This window comes from Nilaparvata lugens, chromosome 4 (genome assembly GCF_014356525.2).
Source record: "Nilaparvata lugens isolate BPH chromosome 4, ASM1435652v1, whole genome shotgun sequence".
Lineage (NCBI taxonomy): Eukaryota > Metazoa > Arthropoda > Insecta > Hemiptera > Delphacidae > Nilaparvata > Nilaparvata lugens.
The window spans coordinates 48,986,201-49,003,421 of record NC_052507.1 but is presented as its reverse complement, the minus strand read 5'-3'; the positions used below and the strand labels follow the sequence as shown (position 1 = coordinate 49,003,421).

Genomic DNA, 17,221 nt, shown 5'->3' with positions numbered 1-17,221 from the left:
CATAGTAAATGGGCTTGAGATGTTAAAAAATCCCTTCCCAAATCGAAGAAACAGTTTTTATTTCATTATACTGTCAGGAAATACGTTATCAACTGCCTCGGTATATGTAGAGTAGAAGAAGAATGAAGAGTTCACCAATACTGTATTTTTGCTTGCTGTATTTATGACTGAATATGAAGAGTGAATGACATCATTGAAACAAATAGATGGAGAATGATAACGTTGAAAAGAGAAAATAATTGAAAGGCGGTCAAATCACAAGCAAGTTTAAAATTCGGAACACACCTCAAAGCTCCACCTATAACCTTCCGATTAGTCAACAATGTATTTGCAAATTCTGCCGATAGTAGGTGCTGGGTAGAATAGCAACTTCCATGTGAAGCCCCCTATTCTTGTGAGATAGAATAGAATATAATTATTTTTTTACGTTCATGACTTATGAAATGAGAGAGAATAGATCGATTCTATTCCAGATCTTGGTTGTAGCCTATATTTGAATATGAATTTAAATTTTAAAACTTGATTCTATGTAATATGGATGAACACGAAACTCGAATTGAATAGAATATCGTAATCAGAAATACCTTTCATGAGAAACTGTATAGTTTATGTACACTTGTATCTGAGCGAACAATTCAATAGTCAATAAAAGAACTTCAATTTTGGATAAACTAAGTAATAGAATATAGTAAGGTAGTAGACACTATAATGAGGGGGAAACAGAACAAACGCCTATCTCTGGTATGAATTGTGTACGGTTCCATCTCAACAAACGCATCGCATCCCAAAATGCACATCTCTATCACTACCCCATATTATCAGACAAGTTACATAATGGAATGACATGATATCCTGTTCAACATCATTGTTGTACCTCATGTTGCTTCAGTTACAGCTTATATAACGTACTATGGAACACCTTATTACGTCAAATAATTGATACAGATAGTATCAGAAATGTAGAAATTTGATACATTCCTACAAGTCAGTCTCATACATATTGTGATGAATTTATTTTTGCTGTTTTAAGTTATAATTCCTGGAATAAGATAAGAATAGCTAAGCTTACAGTTAATTTATAGACAATCATTAGATACAGAAAGTAACAAAATGATCAATTTATTGAAGATATGAAATTACTTGAGTGATGAAATGCTACTTTGTGCAGTTTTACTTTCATTAAAAATATTTGAAATGACATATCACAAGGTTGAATATTTTAATTCCATAGCCCCAGAAATAATACTTCGGGTCGGGACTGAAATTGCTTGATAGCCCAACAATTATTCTTCCACCAGAAAATATTGAGGCATCCTGAGGTTTTTTGGACAACCGGCTGCATGAAGAAAATACGAAGTAGAGCGGACAAAAAAAAATCAAGTATAAAGACGTCTTATCTGAGACTTGAGAATCTGTGGGAAATACATCCAAGAGGATGATAAGCAGAAATGGGTTAAAATGTTTGCCATAAGGTGCGTACAAATACGCGCCGCGAACATGAGCAATTCACTTTTAAGTTTTAATCAGCTGATGCCAAGCTTTTTATATCTGTATCTTACCGTTTCTGTAAAAATACAGATATAGTCAGCTGATTAAAAACAATAATATTTCGCGGCGCGTATATCTGTACGCACCAATATATTTCGAAAGGGAAATATAAGGTTCACATGGAAAAATAATCTAAAATTCATTGAATCACAACATGAAAATATATAATTTTGGATGTTCGAAGGCAGCATTATTCTTGTGTATTTCACGTAGCCTACTAACCTAGTGTAGTACATATGAAGCTTGCATAAACAGTGAGATTTGGCTGACAATAAAAGTGAGGGATCCCTGAAATGAAGCAGAAAAAATGAGAAAATTTCATCCACTAAGGGTCGTTAACCTTAGAAACGTTCCGTACCACAGGAGTTATTATTTGTAAAGGTACCTATAATTTATACTTTTTCTGAAAATAGAATTAATTGATTTATTTATACATTGATAAATGACCCCCTGTGGTTTGGGGGAGTACTCAAGAAGTTGTTATACCAGAATAAGCCAACAGTATCCCTGCTTGTTGTAGGAGGCGACTAAAAGGGACCCCCCTCCAAAGCCCTACCTTCTTCTCCTTCTTGGATCCTTGCTTTGGATCTATCATTATTTTCTAGAATGATGCTTTTTACACTGACTTTGCTTTGTATCATTCTTTCTTTCCTCTTTCTATCGGCCTCCCTCGGCCACACTCTTACTCTCCTTTCTTGGCGTCTGGTGGAAGCCGGCCTTGAATTTAAAGCAAATTACTTTCTCCTTGATCATGAATGAGTAAACATTGATATATACAATATCACTGTCAACTATGAATGATTGGGAAAGGAACAACAGGCTTAAAACCCAAAACTCTTCCTTCCCCAAATTTGGATAGAAATATTAAAAAATAAGTTATGTTCATCACTTCATGAGTTTTGTCCAATTTTTAGTCCAAAATATAAACTACGAATTTAGAATTAAGATAAGTTGGAATAATTGGATAGATGGAACGATCATCAGAAGGAACACGTCGAAATTACGTTAAATTTGCAAAACTTCTTTGAATATGTTTTGAAGGCTGACCATAAAAAGTGTAATTCAACATTCTTCATGCAAATGGAGGTCACCAACAATGATTTTCGTGTATTGCAGCCCCGCAGATCTGAAATTCGCTACAACAGCCATGAACGTTCGATGCTCATCGAAGTACTTGTCTCATTTTTCAATAACGCTATCAAATCTCTTCTCTCTCTCTCTCTCTCTTTCTGTGGACTAACATTCCGACTTTCCAATATCCGTAATGTATCGCATCAATTTATCACTCTCGGTTGAGCTGATGTACTCTTTGCCGAGCCCATCCAGTATGGGCGATGGGTATGGGCCAACCAGTCCTACCCACAACCCACAGCCCATTGTTGATGTGGCAGAGCACATACTACTCTAAAATTCCCTCAACTCTCCCCCCCAACTTTCCCCCACCACTCATCTGTTGCGAGATTAATCATTGCCAAGGACTTTCCCATTAATAATGTTAACCTATGCTCTCCCATTTCGCGTCGACATACCCTTGATTTTTACCGTGTAGCCTACTCATAGCCTCATAGACGGCTACTCACAAAGTCAAACTCTTTCTCTTTACTTGTCGTCACTATTCTCTCTTCTCTATTCTGTATCACACTCACTCTGTCCTTGTATGATCCTTACACTCTGTCCTCTCACACATTTCTCATCATCAAACTATCACCTACGCTATTTTCTGCATCTTTTTTCTCCTCTTAATGCATTACCCGATGTTACTTAGACTAACGTATCCTCAATTCTAACTCACCCTCTGTCCACCTGCGTGTCTCTTGCATTTTTCTGTTTTTCACAGTTTCTCGGCAATGTACCTCATATCCTACTTTCCCTCTCCATCTTTACCTAGGTCATTCTTTCTTTGAAATTCTCTGTCAAAAGGAAAAAAAGTTAAATAAGAGTTCCATAGATCCAGTTGAATCTTCCAGTTTTTTCTCCTGGGATTGAATATTTTCTAGCTAATATTCAATTGGGAAATGTGGCTTGTAGAGGAGTATGTTTTCTTGATTGGGAGCGATGTATCATCAACGTAGTTGATGGAATGAATCCCAGAACAATGTATGTAAGGTATCATGTATGATTCCTAATTTACTGGACCATTCCAATAAAAAAATGTTCGGCTTTCCACTATTGTATGTCCATATTGCCTCATCAATGGCCATTCACAAAATGCACAAGTATATTGTCTGCATAATTTAGAAGAATAGAGGCATGAAATGAATCCACAATGACAGTCACTTATTCCTAATTAAGGTCTGAAAAGTTACGGTTCAGAAAAATTGGCATCACAGCTTTTGTTAGAAAGTTATGAGCATTAGAGAAACAAACAAACTGTTTTGCACAAAAGCATGATCATTGCAAGGTAAAAGAGACGAATGTGGATCAGAACAAGTCTTAAATGAGGAAAGAGAAGATGAAATGAAAATAATATCAGAAAGAGACAGGGTTGAGATGGAAATGAGGAATAACTTGAAACAGATGAAGAGAAGGAAAAGAAAGAGAAGGCGAATGAAGAGAGAGAGAGAGAGTTGGAGAGGGAATGATACAGAAAAATAGAAGGAGGTGAGGATAAAAAAGAAAAATTCTGATGAAGAGGTCTAGGAACAAGATGTGAAGAAGGAAATTGTGAGTCAGAATAAGGTGTCAATGAGAGAGAGGAGTGACAGGAAAGATAAACCAGAACCAGGTGAAAATGAGAAAGAGAAATAGTGAAATGAATTCTGTAGAACTTATTTTGCGGTTGAAATGCGAAATGAAAGTGCAAGTTGTGAGCACCATCCCTTGTCTTCTTCCCTTTTCCTCTTCCTGCTTTCCTTACACCCTCTATCACTCCCTCCCTGTTTCTCTCATTGGGCCCAAATATTACAGTCTGTTGACGTTCCCTGTGAAACTCAGCAGTTGCTCTGTTTATTAAAAAGTTTTCGGCAAAGTTTGTCATGGGATGATGGGTGTGGTAAAATATCGAGAGAGAGAGAGAGAAAAAGAGAGAAAGGGAGAGACGAATAATGTGGGGGAAGAGTGAGAAGTGGTTTGTAAAGTGAGCACAGTGGGTATTGACTTTTCAAACTAAGGCAATATTCGGATTATATCAGCCAGTTAGCAGCCCACTTATCCTTTGACAGTACTTGATTCCAAGCAGAACAGAAGGCCCATGTTGACATAGGCCTACGTTATATTACACACACTTTTTCAAATGCCGGCTATAAAATCTGCGATTTAAGCTAGCGCCACAAAAATGTCATAAACTGTAACTTTTCATAATATATTCCCATGCCTTCAGACTTTATGTTCAAGATTTCACTTTTGCTTGTAACGTTTCTCAAAATTTCTGCAGCCTGTCAAAAAGAAGAGTTCTTCCTTATTATTACACGCAGCGACGATAAAATTCACTACCTGTGAAATTTTTGTCTAAAACTTTGAGTTCTTGAACTTTTTTACTTTCCAAGAAACGCTTCAGAAATAAATTGTCAAAGGTCTGGTGTACTTGATCAGGTCGCCTGTTGAGATTGAAAGGAATTGATGGATGAGTTCGCGTATTAGATTCATCAAACAAGTGCACTTTAATTTCGAAAATATCAATCTTCAAATAACTGAAGTAAATATCGTGTTAGGTAAAACTAGAAAAATATCAACTACAGAAGAAAGGGTCTTTGCACAGTAGAAAGTGAATGAAATTGATTACTTCGACACAGTCAACAAATAAATTCAAATTCAAATTTGTAAATGCTTATCCACCATCTCCGCATAAGAACCAGTTTAGAACTTATAATGCAATGAGCTTATATTCAATCAGCATTTGCAATGACACAATGTTGAATTGGATGCTGAAACAATCAATCATAAGGGACCAGCAGCACAATTGGATGTAACAAACGCTGGTGTGAATTGCATTTCATTTGAGTTTGATTAAAGATTGAATATTCATGAGTTGTCTATAGTCGAGCAGTGTTCAATTGCTACAATAGTACATACATAACACGGTTATCTCGTTTAGGCTCATCGATATGCAAATTGATACCCATCCCGTTATGAACGCATTATCGAACCGGCAGGTACTTTCATCTGTTCAAATCTCACTAGTCATATTGAAAACTGCATCATTGAACTCCTATTCCATCTTCCATTGATGATTCAAGTGACCAGCTTGGAAAATGAGGTGAATTTCAAAAGATCCAAGGATAGATAAGTCACAATGGTTTCAAAGGACACTGAATCAAAGTACAACGGATGGAGTAGATTTCTTTCAATTGAGGAGCTGAGTAGAAAAACGACCCAAGGCCACTCGTGTCGTTTTCCGCAACACGCTTCATTCTATCCGCCATTAAATTCTGAACAGATTGGTACATAAAATGTTGTTGTATCTTGAAAAATGATTGAGTTGTGAAAATTTTTTGTTTGTGTGGCAAACCTGAAATTATTCAGCTGACTAGCTGTGAGCCAGCAGCCAGTGAAATCCTTATTTTGTTTTCTTACAAAAGAAGAAGCTGATTGATTGATTGATTGAGTACTTTATTTATGTAGATTACAGTATATACAGGCTTATACACTTATATACAATAGCTTACAATACAGCAAAATTATAGATGAATTTACATAATATAGACTAAGAAAATAATTATTGAACTTTATATGATATGAAAAAAGCAATTTGGAATAACTATACAAGATTATATTGTAATGCATCTACATAAATTGGCGGAGCTTTGGACATATCAATGTCCATTCTTCGGAAAGAATATTGAAAATATCCTGTAACAATTTTGGACATGATTATTTTTATCTTGTTTTTCTGTTATTTCGGTTCTAAATTCGATTGTATTATCAGCTTGTTTTTCTCAGTGAGACAAAGATGCACTTATGGGATCGAGCTGTACCCTTCGAATAATCTACTTTCTTGTTCTCTCCAGTTCTTTTTTGCTATTTTCTTTCTCCCTTTTTCTGTCCTTGTTGGTAGCTTTGAGTTTGCATTGCTCTTTCTCTCTAGTTTCTTTGTCTAATTTTGATAATTCTGTTTTGCTTACGTCACTGTCTTGTTTGCTACCCCGTCTTCAACGCTCGATGATCCATTCTGTCTCTGAATTTCGTGAGTGGAGGTTGTAAAATTAACTTTTCCTTTGATTCCATTTTTATTTAGCTTATGCTAAATTTTTCTATTTATTACAATATGTAGTTGATCAGAGACAGATTTCATACATCACAAGTTGTGATATTATTATTATTTTCTTAATTTTTTTTATTTCCTTTTTAAATATGTAAATTTTCTTGTTTGTTATAAAAAAAAAAGAAAAGTAATCATGTCCGAAAATTTAATTGAGTATTCATTCTAGCTGGCCTAAGTTATGGCAATTTATTTATATTTGTTGATTTAGTTATATTTGTATCCATAGTAATTTCTACAATTTCCGCTGTACAGGTAAAGCATTATTTATTTATATACTTTACTTATTGTTTTATAAGTCAAATCTGATCAGATTGTAATTAATCCCAGCTTTCCTTAAATTTGTTTTTCAGCTCTAATTCTCGTAATTCAAAATGTTGGAAATATTTCTATGCAAGTTTATATAATAGTAAAATTAAATTAATAAATAAATAAATATCAAATTATCTTTGTCACGCTGGTCAAATAAATAAATAATTGAATAAAATTGTAAAGCCTTATTCAAGTTATAATTTTTCTTTTTAAAAAAAAATCTCTTTTGGAAGCTTCACTTCGAGTATCTTGAATTATTTATCTTTAAACTATTATTGATGAATTTATTAAAGATCTTGTGTATTGTTGATTTTGTTAAGAAGAGCAAATTCTGTATTATTGATCTCTCCTTTAGTATTACAGTATTTATATATATTCTTTTCGTTTCTCTATTATTTAGCGGTCGTAGACTCGTAGACTCGTAGACTCGTAGTATCACAGGATGTCTTAGTTATGGCCATGGAAGCTGAATCCTTGCTGACCAACTCATCACAAGGAAACCAATATTTCCAGAAAAGATCTAAATTCGCCGTAAAAAGGATACTTCAAGAACTTCTTGTGCAGTGGAAAATTAATAAGTGAAAAATTTTAATAAAGTGTACGGAGGCCTCCTCACTTCAATACACCAGGTATTTACGAAACAACCAATATTAATTTATGGAAAATTCACAGGCAACTACTTCGCAAAAATAAATGGGACAGGATAATAAATAAATTTGTAATTACTTGATTTAAATTTTGTTTATTTTTGGAAATTCTATTTATTTGATCTATTATGTATATTAAATTGCAAACATGATTACAATCTTATTGTTGATTATTGAATATGCCTAACAATCATCAATGATAAGTAATGAATGGGGTAAATCTTGAATGGTTGAGCTGTCATATCATTCAATTATAAATGTTGCTACTTAGAAGGGGTTGGAAATTAAATAAATGGAATATTTTGGTTAATATATTGAACTAAATATTCAATTTATTGATTTAAATATTCGGAGGATTATTTCCTTCCCCATCTCAAAGATTAATTTCAACTGCGGTAAACTGAGGTAACATTTCAATCCTCCCAACTAACTCTCTACCAAATGAATGGTATAAGAAGATCATTAATACATCCAAGGGAACCAATTATCCTCTAGATGATGGAAATAATGAAGAAGACGCTCCTGAAGAAGAATCCGATGCTGAAAACATTGGGGTGTATGAATTTCCCGAAAATCAGAACAGTACCATGTAACATTTCAGAGTCTTGATTATGGGAAGAAACGTGTTCAAGAAGAAAATATCCTCTTCAATTGTTCACTTCCAAATGACATTTTTTAGATCTCTATTACCTACTTATTAATTATCCAATATCATGAGCAATATATTATCATTATCACTACTCTTGATACGGGTTTTTCATCATTTTATTGAACCTCTGAACATGTAAAAACCACGGTTATGGAAAAACGACCTGAGAGAACACACCTTATATCAATTAATATCAGTGAGCCTTGGATTACTGGCTAATTATGAATAATAGCATTGAAAATACTTTAAAAATATCAATAAAGTTCAAATACTTGCAAGAATATTGCATTCTGATGAAATAATGAAGATGTGTACTAAATATTTCAAACTCAATTTACACAAAACTTGATTTCTTGACTCAGGTCGTTTTTCCACCCAACTCCTCAATTTTTTATTTTGAATGATTTATTTTGAGCCCACATACGCTTTTTGTTGGGTGTTCGATGAGATGTGTTCGAACATTCATACCGGAACCAAAAATTGATTCGAACCCACGACCAGACAGTGCTAGCAGACTGAATATTTTAACGAGTCAGTCTACTCAATTTACCTGGCCGGCAGATTAGATTGTAATTGAATTTCAACTAATGTTAGAATAACTGAGAAAATTTAATTATTTCATAAATATTTTCACTATATAGCAATACGTATAAGTCTCAATTCATCGTGCAAATGATAATATTTGAAATAATAATTGGATATGAAAGTTTCTAAATCAGAGTTTGGGAAATTGTTCCATTAAAAGTCCAGAAATTAAAAGACACTCGAGCCCTGAAACGAAATAACTCATCGTTTTGAAATTGCTTTCAGGAATTATTTTTGTGGAAGTCTGGCAGCCAGCTTTCGAGATATTGTAAGTAAGTTGGAATGAGTGGAGATAAAATGACGCTGCATTTGTCAAACTTGGAAAGACATTGCCGAGTTGCTTTCCTTTGCTTTGAACAGTGCCGCTATTCTTATGCAAATTCACAATTGCTGAGGACTTGTTAAAGCAGTAGTATGAAGAAGACAGGCCGTTATTCACCACTAGAGCAACCTTTCTACACATTATCTTCCAACAGGATTAATGTAACGCTATTATGAAGCTTTCAGCATGCTAAGCAGCAGAATGTTTGCAGTGATGGGCTAAATCTCAATGTGCCAAATAATATAGGCTCATGAGTCACGCTTTCTCCAAAATGTGTAACAAAACAGACGGTGTTTGACGAATTCCCAGTTTAAAAGGAATTTAGCGTAGTATTGAAACTAGCAAATGAAGGTAATAGTGAATATTAGATGAAAATAGTGTTGAGGAGGATATTTATATCTCATTAAATATTATACTTTAGGTTGTATTCAGCGAATTCTGTTCTTTGGAGTTCTTATCATAATGTGTATGGAGTTGAGAAAGAAATTACTAGTGATACAGGTCCTGCAAGTTTTATGAGACAGACCCATGATGATATGTAATTTACAATGCAAAAATATTATGAACCAAGACAATCAACATCCAAACGATTGTGAATTCTAATTATCCACCACTCAAGAATTACAAATCGTGAGGTGAATGAAAAATTGGGAGAATTAAAAAAGCAAATACTTTTGAATTATGAATTCTAAATTAAGATACAGTAGATCAAATTTCTAAAATGATGAATAATACAGTCCTAAAATTGAAAAATTGGAGAAATATTATGAGGATAAATTCAATTAAAACTCAGAATATCTCCAGAAATATTGAAATTTATTCATTTAGAGGAATAAAGCATTGAGTATAATTTAAATTACAGGTTGAGCATAAATTATTGAACACATTTCATAGGCGAATGAAAAAATAACAAATGGGTGTACTTCTCGTACATACCTTTCTCGTGATGCTCTGTCACCCCACACCATAAAACCGACTATGTCATCCCCATCATTAGGCCGACTGTGTTTCTATGACGGTCATCACAATATTTTAGAAGCTACACCAATATTTGCCCCCACAAAATAAGGCGCGCTACTACTATTGGTTGTCTTTCATGCACCTATGAAATGTGTTCAATAATTTATGCTCACCTGTAAATCAACAATAAATCTTTGAAGAGGTTTTGATTGATTTATCTGAACCTTCCTCGTATTCGCAACTCAATTACCAAACAATTTGCCACTCAAAGAGTTTCGATGCAGGCATAAACAGAACAAAAATCGTAGTTGGAGATTCGTGAATGTAAAGCGTGTCACACGAGTGTGCGCGTGTGTTTGTGTTTGTGTGTAGGGCGTACAACTGATCTCTGCACACTTGAGAGTAAAAGAGCATCCAACAACAACAGTTCACAGTCGTCGTATGCTGAGTACTGCGGACCACTCTTCCTCAACACACTCCTCTCTCCTCTCTTCTCTTCTATCTCTACTCATCTCCCTTCTCTCCCCTTCTTTCACCTTATCTTCCCTCTCTTCTATCTTTATTTTTCTTCACTTCTATCGCCCTCCTTCCACACCTCTCTTTTACTCTCCTCACAACTTCTCTTATATTTTCTCTCTTCTCTCCACTTTTTTCACACATCCTCTCTTCTCTACTGACTTTTCTACTCTTCTTTTTTCTAACTTCTCTTATGTCTTCCTCCTCTCTCCTATAACTTCTCTTCTATCCTCTCTATTCTCTCACTTCTCTCTTCCCTCTTACATTCGTCTTCCCCTTTCCACTCTATCCTCTTCTCTCTTCCCTGGAGCGATCCATAATTACAGTTGCGTAGCAATTAATTACCAACTGTGCTTGACTGGGTGGTGGTACAGTGGTACAGTACTGGTTGCCCTTTCTACTCATTACACACATGGATTGTGGCGCGTGCCCTCAACCCCCCTTCTGCAAATTCAACCTCCTCCCCCTCTCCCAAAGTCCCACCCCCAGAAAACGACACCACATCCACCCCTGTAAGTGCGTCCCAGTCATTAGCTCAAGGCTGTTCCCAATTTCGAGTGGTACACTCCAGTGTTGCCATTTCCTCTTCAAACACTGACCACAAAAGTTTGAGCAGTAAAGTTTTTCCATTACTGAAAATATTTGATTAACAAGGAAAGGCTGCAACAGTTCAAAAAAGTTAAGGTTTTCATTAACGTCCTCATTTAGGATATATAATGAGACTCCATGAAATATTTCATTACATGAATGAATTTAAACAGAGAAATTGAGAAAGTGAAAGAGTTACTGATAGGAGGATATGAACATTGTCATAAGTGAAAATTTAGACAAAGAGATTTGAATTGAGAATTTAAAATAATCATTAATTGCTGCCTAATTTGTTCAGATCATTTCGCCTAGTAAGTTCAGTTCCGCTAATGATAGTGAAACTCAATTTTCAATGAATCGGTATTACGACGGTTTGTTTTCATTCCTCTAACTACTCAATCCAATGGGCCATAATTTGTTCTTTATGTTATCCAATGAAAATAGGTACACGATGCATGACTGACACAAATTGTTTTTCTTTGGAAACAATTTATAAGAAGAATGATATGTAGTTCGACTAGTTGAAATAGTAGTTGAACTCTACTTATACATCTCGTACATGGCTGATGAGCTTGAGAGTTCCAAAATCTTTCACCGGCCAAGGTCTGGGGTCAAATCAACTAAGTTTAGTCGGACCATACTTTCCATGTGGAACTAAGTCTATCTTGAACCAACCATTGTCATCATCAAAACCTAACCAAACCAAACACTCATCTTTCTCAAGTAGATCCAGGAACCACGGCAGAGCAGTCACAGAGCGTTCCTGCGGTTGGACAAATTCTATGGAAGGTCAGCCTGGAAATAACAATGGCCGCAAAGGGAACGAACGCAGCTGCTGAATAGAGGAACTTGAGTCGAATGCAAAGTCATTTGAAAATTTACTGCCCCCATATTTCAGCCGCGGCCAACATTCTTCACAGACAGACTTCTGTTGAGGATGAGGGGTTGGTTTGAGAGTGAGAGCGGGTAGTTAGCATCCCCTAAGGCCGTTGCCTTTGTCCTTTGACTCTTCTTGCTAATCATAAATACTCTCATTTCGTCAAGACAAAGACAACACAGCTGCAGAAGCGCTTGCTGCAAACAGAATGAGAGCTCAATTAATATTAATATTCTTTCGCATCAGCATTTCTCGTTTACAACTGCTCTTCACCGCTAATTGTGCAAGGGCAAGTTCATGAGAAAATATCACGGTTCGAAGAAGAGGTTCGGGAATCATTATCTCTGAGGTCTCAACTTCTAAGCAAAGCATTTCCTATTCAAGAGTGATGAGGTCTGTTGGGAGTAGCCGCTAATAACAGAACAGATGATTGGAAAACTTGAAATTGCCACAACTATTAATAAAAGTCAATTAAAGGAGTATTGAATACATTTGAGGATGATGTTTGCCTGTAACAGACAGTTTATTGAATTAATTTCAACTATCTTAATCCTCATTTTATCAGTGGTTATTGATTCAGAAAAACTTCATAGCTGGCTGACAAACGTTACAGTGGAATAGCCCGAAAAAATGTATTTCCTACAGTCATCCACACTAACCAACTCATCAATAACTTACAAATTTCTATTATTTGGTTTTGTAGAATTATTAATTCCAACTTGATATTTCATTGATCTTTAGATATCGATGAACAAGCTGCAAAAACTTGTAATGGAGTGAGTTTTCATTCATGACTTTATCATCCAACTTTAATAAAATTCTAATTTTCTGATGCCTAGTATCAGATTTGGTGAGATTGACTGCTTTTCCATAGATTTCTGAAAAGGCAACACATATTGGCTTTAACTTTGCCTGTACCGATGTTAGCGCTTTGCATTGTATAGTGAGGTCATTACATAGATAGAGTTGATGGAGGTTGGAGCCTAGAAACCACAAGGAATTAGGTAGAATCAGGGTATTGCCTGACTTAGAAGCTCCAATAGCGATTTAGGATGCGGTGGCCCATTATCGCCGCGGTGATACTGTATTTCAACTAGGATCAAGAGGCTGAATAGGGATTCAACAATATTCGGGAATAGAGCATTTTCAAACAAGATAGCATAGAAGTTTTGTACTAGTTATAGATTTCAATTTCAATTTCAATTTATTGGAAGAAAAGATACATTGTAGTGAATGTAGTTAATCAGTGTGGATGCGAAAGGCACACTGCCCAAAACCGCACTCCACACAAAATAATACAGAAGAAGAAGAAGAAGGAAAAAAACAACATATACAGAAATCAAACAAACTACTCAGAATTACATGCTAAATCTTAAAATAAATTACTAATTATCTATATCATTATATTCGTATTGTACAATATAAATGAGTTTAATTAAGAGAAAAAAGAATAAGTTCAATATAAATAATAAAAAAAGAGTTGACTAATTAAACTAAACAGAATTAGATAGAAAATAATAAAATAGAGAAGGAGTAAGGTAGAGACATATATTTAGAGAAAGATAGCAGAAGAAGAGAGGAGAGAGAGCGTGCTCAAAGTTAAAAATTGGAAAAAACTAATATTCAAGTAATATAGAGCATGATTTAATAAAGGCATTCAAAGACAGATTGAAGAGATCGATATCACGAGATACTGTGTTGAAAAGTCTCATGGATCGATTGATGAGTGAGTTATAATCCTGCAACTTTCGAGATCTTGGTATAAAAAACGAAAAATACCTCCCACGAGAAACAGTCGGCACATAGAAGCCCAATCTTTACAGGTGAATAGGATGCTGTGTAAGACCATTAACTACTTTATATAAATGTAAGATGGCTGGGAGATTACGTATGGACTTTGATGTTGGAATTTTGAACATGATTCTGAGTTGTGATGTGGGATATGCAAAATAGGGATAGAGGCCAAACTTTTTAAAATACGGGTAGCCAAGGAATTTATTTTTAACTTTTTCAAGAGAATCAGAATATTCAGCATGATAAGGATCCCAAATAAATGAGGCATACTCCAATCTACTCCTTACCAACGACTTGTACAGATATATGATGGTATCTTAATTACTGGAATGTTTGCAAGTTATAATAACAAAGCCCAACAGTCGATTAGAAACATTTAAAATGTGTTCAATATGAGAGATGAATCTGAAATCACTTTAAAAATAGACTCCTAAATCCTTACACGATATTTTGATTGGAAGAGCAGAACCATTCATCATGTAAGAGAAATTGAAAGTAAGATTTTGTCTTGAAAATGTCATTTTGTGTGATTTATTAATATTAATTTTTAAGCCATTCACAGAGCTCCATGTGGCAATCTCATTAATATCCTCTTGTAATGAATCACAATCATGTACACCGGTAATAGTTTTATAAATCTCCACATCATCGGCAAATAAAATACATTTAGAGTTTTTAATACATCAGGTAGATCGTTGATCATGATGAGGAATAAAAGAGGACCTAATGACGTACCTTGAGGGACGTTTGCATATAGATCAGAATCACAACCATCATATGATACAAATTGTTTTCTGTCCTTCGGATGAGATGCTATAAATCCTGCAGTAGAATTCGAGAAATTATAGGCCAGTAGTTTGTGTAGAACAGCATCATGATTTACTTGGTCAAAAGCCTTTCGCAAATCAACATCAACCCCCCCAGAAGACTCCAAACCATGCAAAACATCACATGAAAGATCAATTAAATTTTTAGTAGTCGACCAGGTAAAAAGCCGTGTTGCTGTTTATTGAAACTGTTAAACATGTGCTTGTTAATAGAATAGAATGATATTTTCAAAAATCTTCGAAAAAACATTTGTCAAGCTTATTGGTCTAAAATTAGCAATGACTTGCATGTTGCCAGACTTTAATATTGGTGAGACCCTAGCGAGCTTCCATTCATTCAGGAAAATACCAAGTTTGAAAGATAATTGAAAATGAAGCAAAGATTTGCTTAAGATAAACAGTCTTAAAACGTAACATAGGATATAAGGCCTTGCCTTAATCAGTAAAATAAGAGATTATTTTGTAGTTATCAGCTGCGTATCCTAAAAATGAAGTATAATCATTATGATATTATTGTATATTAACGTATTTTTAAAAGTTTTATACAATATGAGAATTGAAATACGGATGAATTCCTATTCCTTTTACACTCAACCCCCACATGTTTCAACTTGAACTATTCAGTTCGAATTCATCATGATAATTGACAATGTACTTGTTGTAACACGACGTTTTCCCTTCTCAACATTAATTTATTCATTTTGCTTCATAAAAACTGAACCCCCATTAAATTTCGCCGTAAAAATCGTCCATGAACCAGTATCCAGATGCTGCTTCCCTCGGCAATACTGTTCAGTATTCCATTGAAGTAAGACGGCCAAGGCAGTTGACCCTATGTGAGTGACTCCAGCTGCCTCCGGGGGCGGCACATGTCTATCACAGGGCTAAGTAAAGGCGGAACCGCCTCTCTCACATGCTTCAGGCAATAGGTAGACATTGCGTCGGCATATCTGGTCTATGATGGTATTATCTGTCGCTAGGTGGAGGGGTGGGGTGGGACTGTCAGTGTTTCATGGGAACTGTTTGAAGGTGGTTGTGGGAAGGGAGGGGTGAGATAGGGGGAAAGGGTTGTGAACTCTGGTAACAGCTTGCTCACTACGTCACATGGAGACACTATTAATTTTAATATAATCCCCTTGTTTCTGTTCTTCCTACCCTCAACCTCGCTCCCACTCATACACAATCTATTCTCTTGCACATACTCTCTCTCACAATTTCTCCTTCTTCTTCATTCCTATCTTATTGTGTCTCTTTCTCTCTCTGTCTCTCACTACCATATTCTTCCATCTTCGAGTATTAATTGATAATATTCTTCCACTCTGCCACGTTCTCTCTTCCCTCTTTTATCCTCACTCATTCACTTACTGTTCTCCTCTTCGTCCCACTACTCTTCTTTTCTTGTCTCACCAAATCTCTCTTATTCATTTTTAACCCGCTTCTCTCTTGTCAATCTTACTGTTCCTCGATTCCAATTTTTTCCCTCTTCTGTGTTCTTTATCGCCCCTCATTTTTTGATTATATTTTCTCTTCTTTCACTGCATTTTCTTCTTTCTCCTTCCGCTCTCACTTCCGCTCCACTGGGTTTTCTCATTGTCATAATGCTCCCTATTTTGTAAATCTATTCATTAATTCTCTCATCTCACGACTTCGCTTCTCTATACTTCGACTCAAGCATTCCTTATTGTCTTTCTCACTCACTCATTCACATTCTTTTTTTCTCGTCATCATGTTCCTTCCCCTGTATTTTCTCATCCTTCTTTTCTATCGTTTCAATCTCTTCTTGCCACTTACTCTCTTTAATCTTGTCAGGATGTTTTCCTCTTTCTCATTTGTTCCCCTCTTACTCTCTTTGTGTTTTTCCTTCGATCCCAAGTTCCCTATTCGCCAGTTCTCTCACACCTTGGAATTATTCATCTTTGCCTGAGTGTCTTTCTCTTTTCCCCTTTGCTTTCTCTATCGACGCTTACTCCCTTATTTCTCCGTTTCAACGCTTTCTCAGATGCTTTCACCAACTCCTTTTTTGTTCTTGTTCGTCATTCAGCTCTCTCCCTTTCCATAACTTTCTTCTCCACTTCCTTCCTTCATACTCTTTCTCTCTTCGCTAATAATATTCTCTCTCGCAGCCTCCGACACACGTGCAAGTGCCAGCAGCGTGGAACACAGACCGAGTTGAACTTGAACAATGTAAATTGAAAAATAATAATGGTACAGATCCCCCCCCCATTCCCACCACATACACTCAGCCTAGAGGCTGCTATAATTTTTCGCCCATTTATTGTAACGATTTGTGAAATTCTTCCTGTGTTAGTTGTCCCCCACAAGCCTCACCATTCACTAACACCAAAGTTGAAGATTAATAATAGATCAGCTGCAAATATAGCGGTTTTGTTACTTTCATA

At 35.6% G+C, this 17,221-nt stretch overlaps 1 protein-coding gene and 1 long non-coding RNA gene across 2 annotated transcripts in view; one reads left to right on the top strand and one right to left on the bottom strand.

Annotated features, from left to right (window-relative positions):
• LOC111057911 (nephrin) overlaps window positions 1-17,221 on the bottom strand; it is a 383,192-nt gene that overhangs the window by 55,661 nt on the left and 310,310 nt on the right. The window lies entirely within an intron of this gene.
• LOC120350834 lies at window positions 6,963-7,787 on the top strand. The gene is made up of 2 exons (XR_005571037.1): window positions 6,963-7,000; window positions 7,458-7,787. It is a non-coding gene; the product is annotated as an uncharacterized LOC120350834 (long non-coding RNA).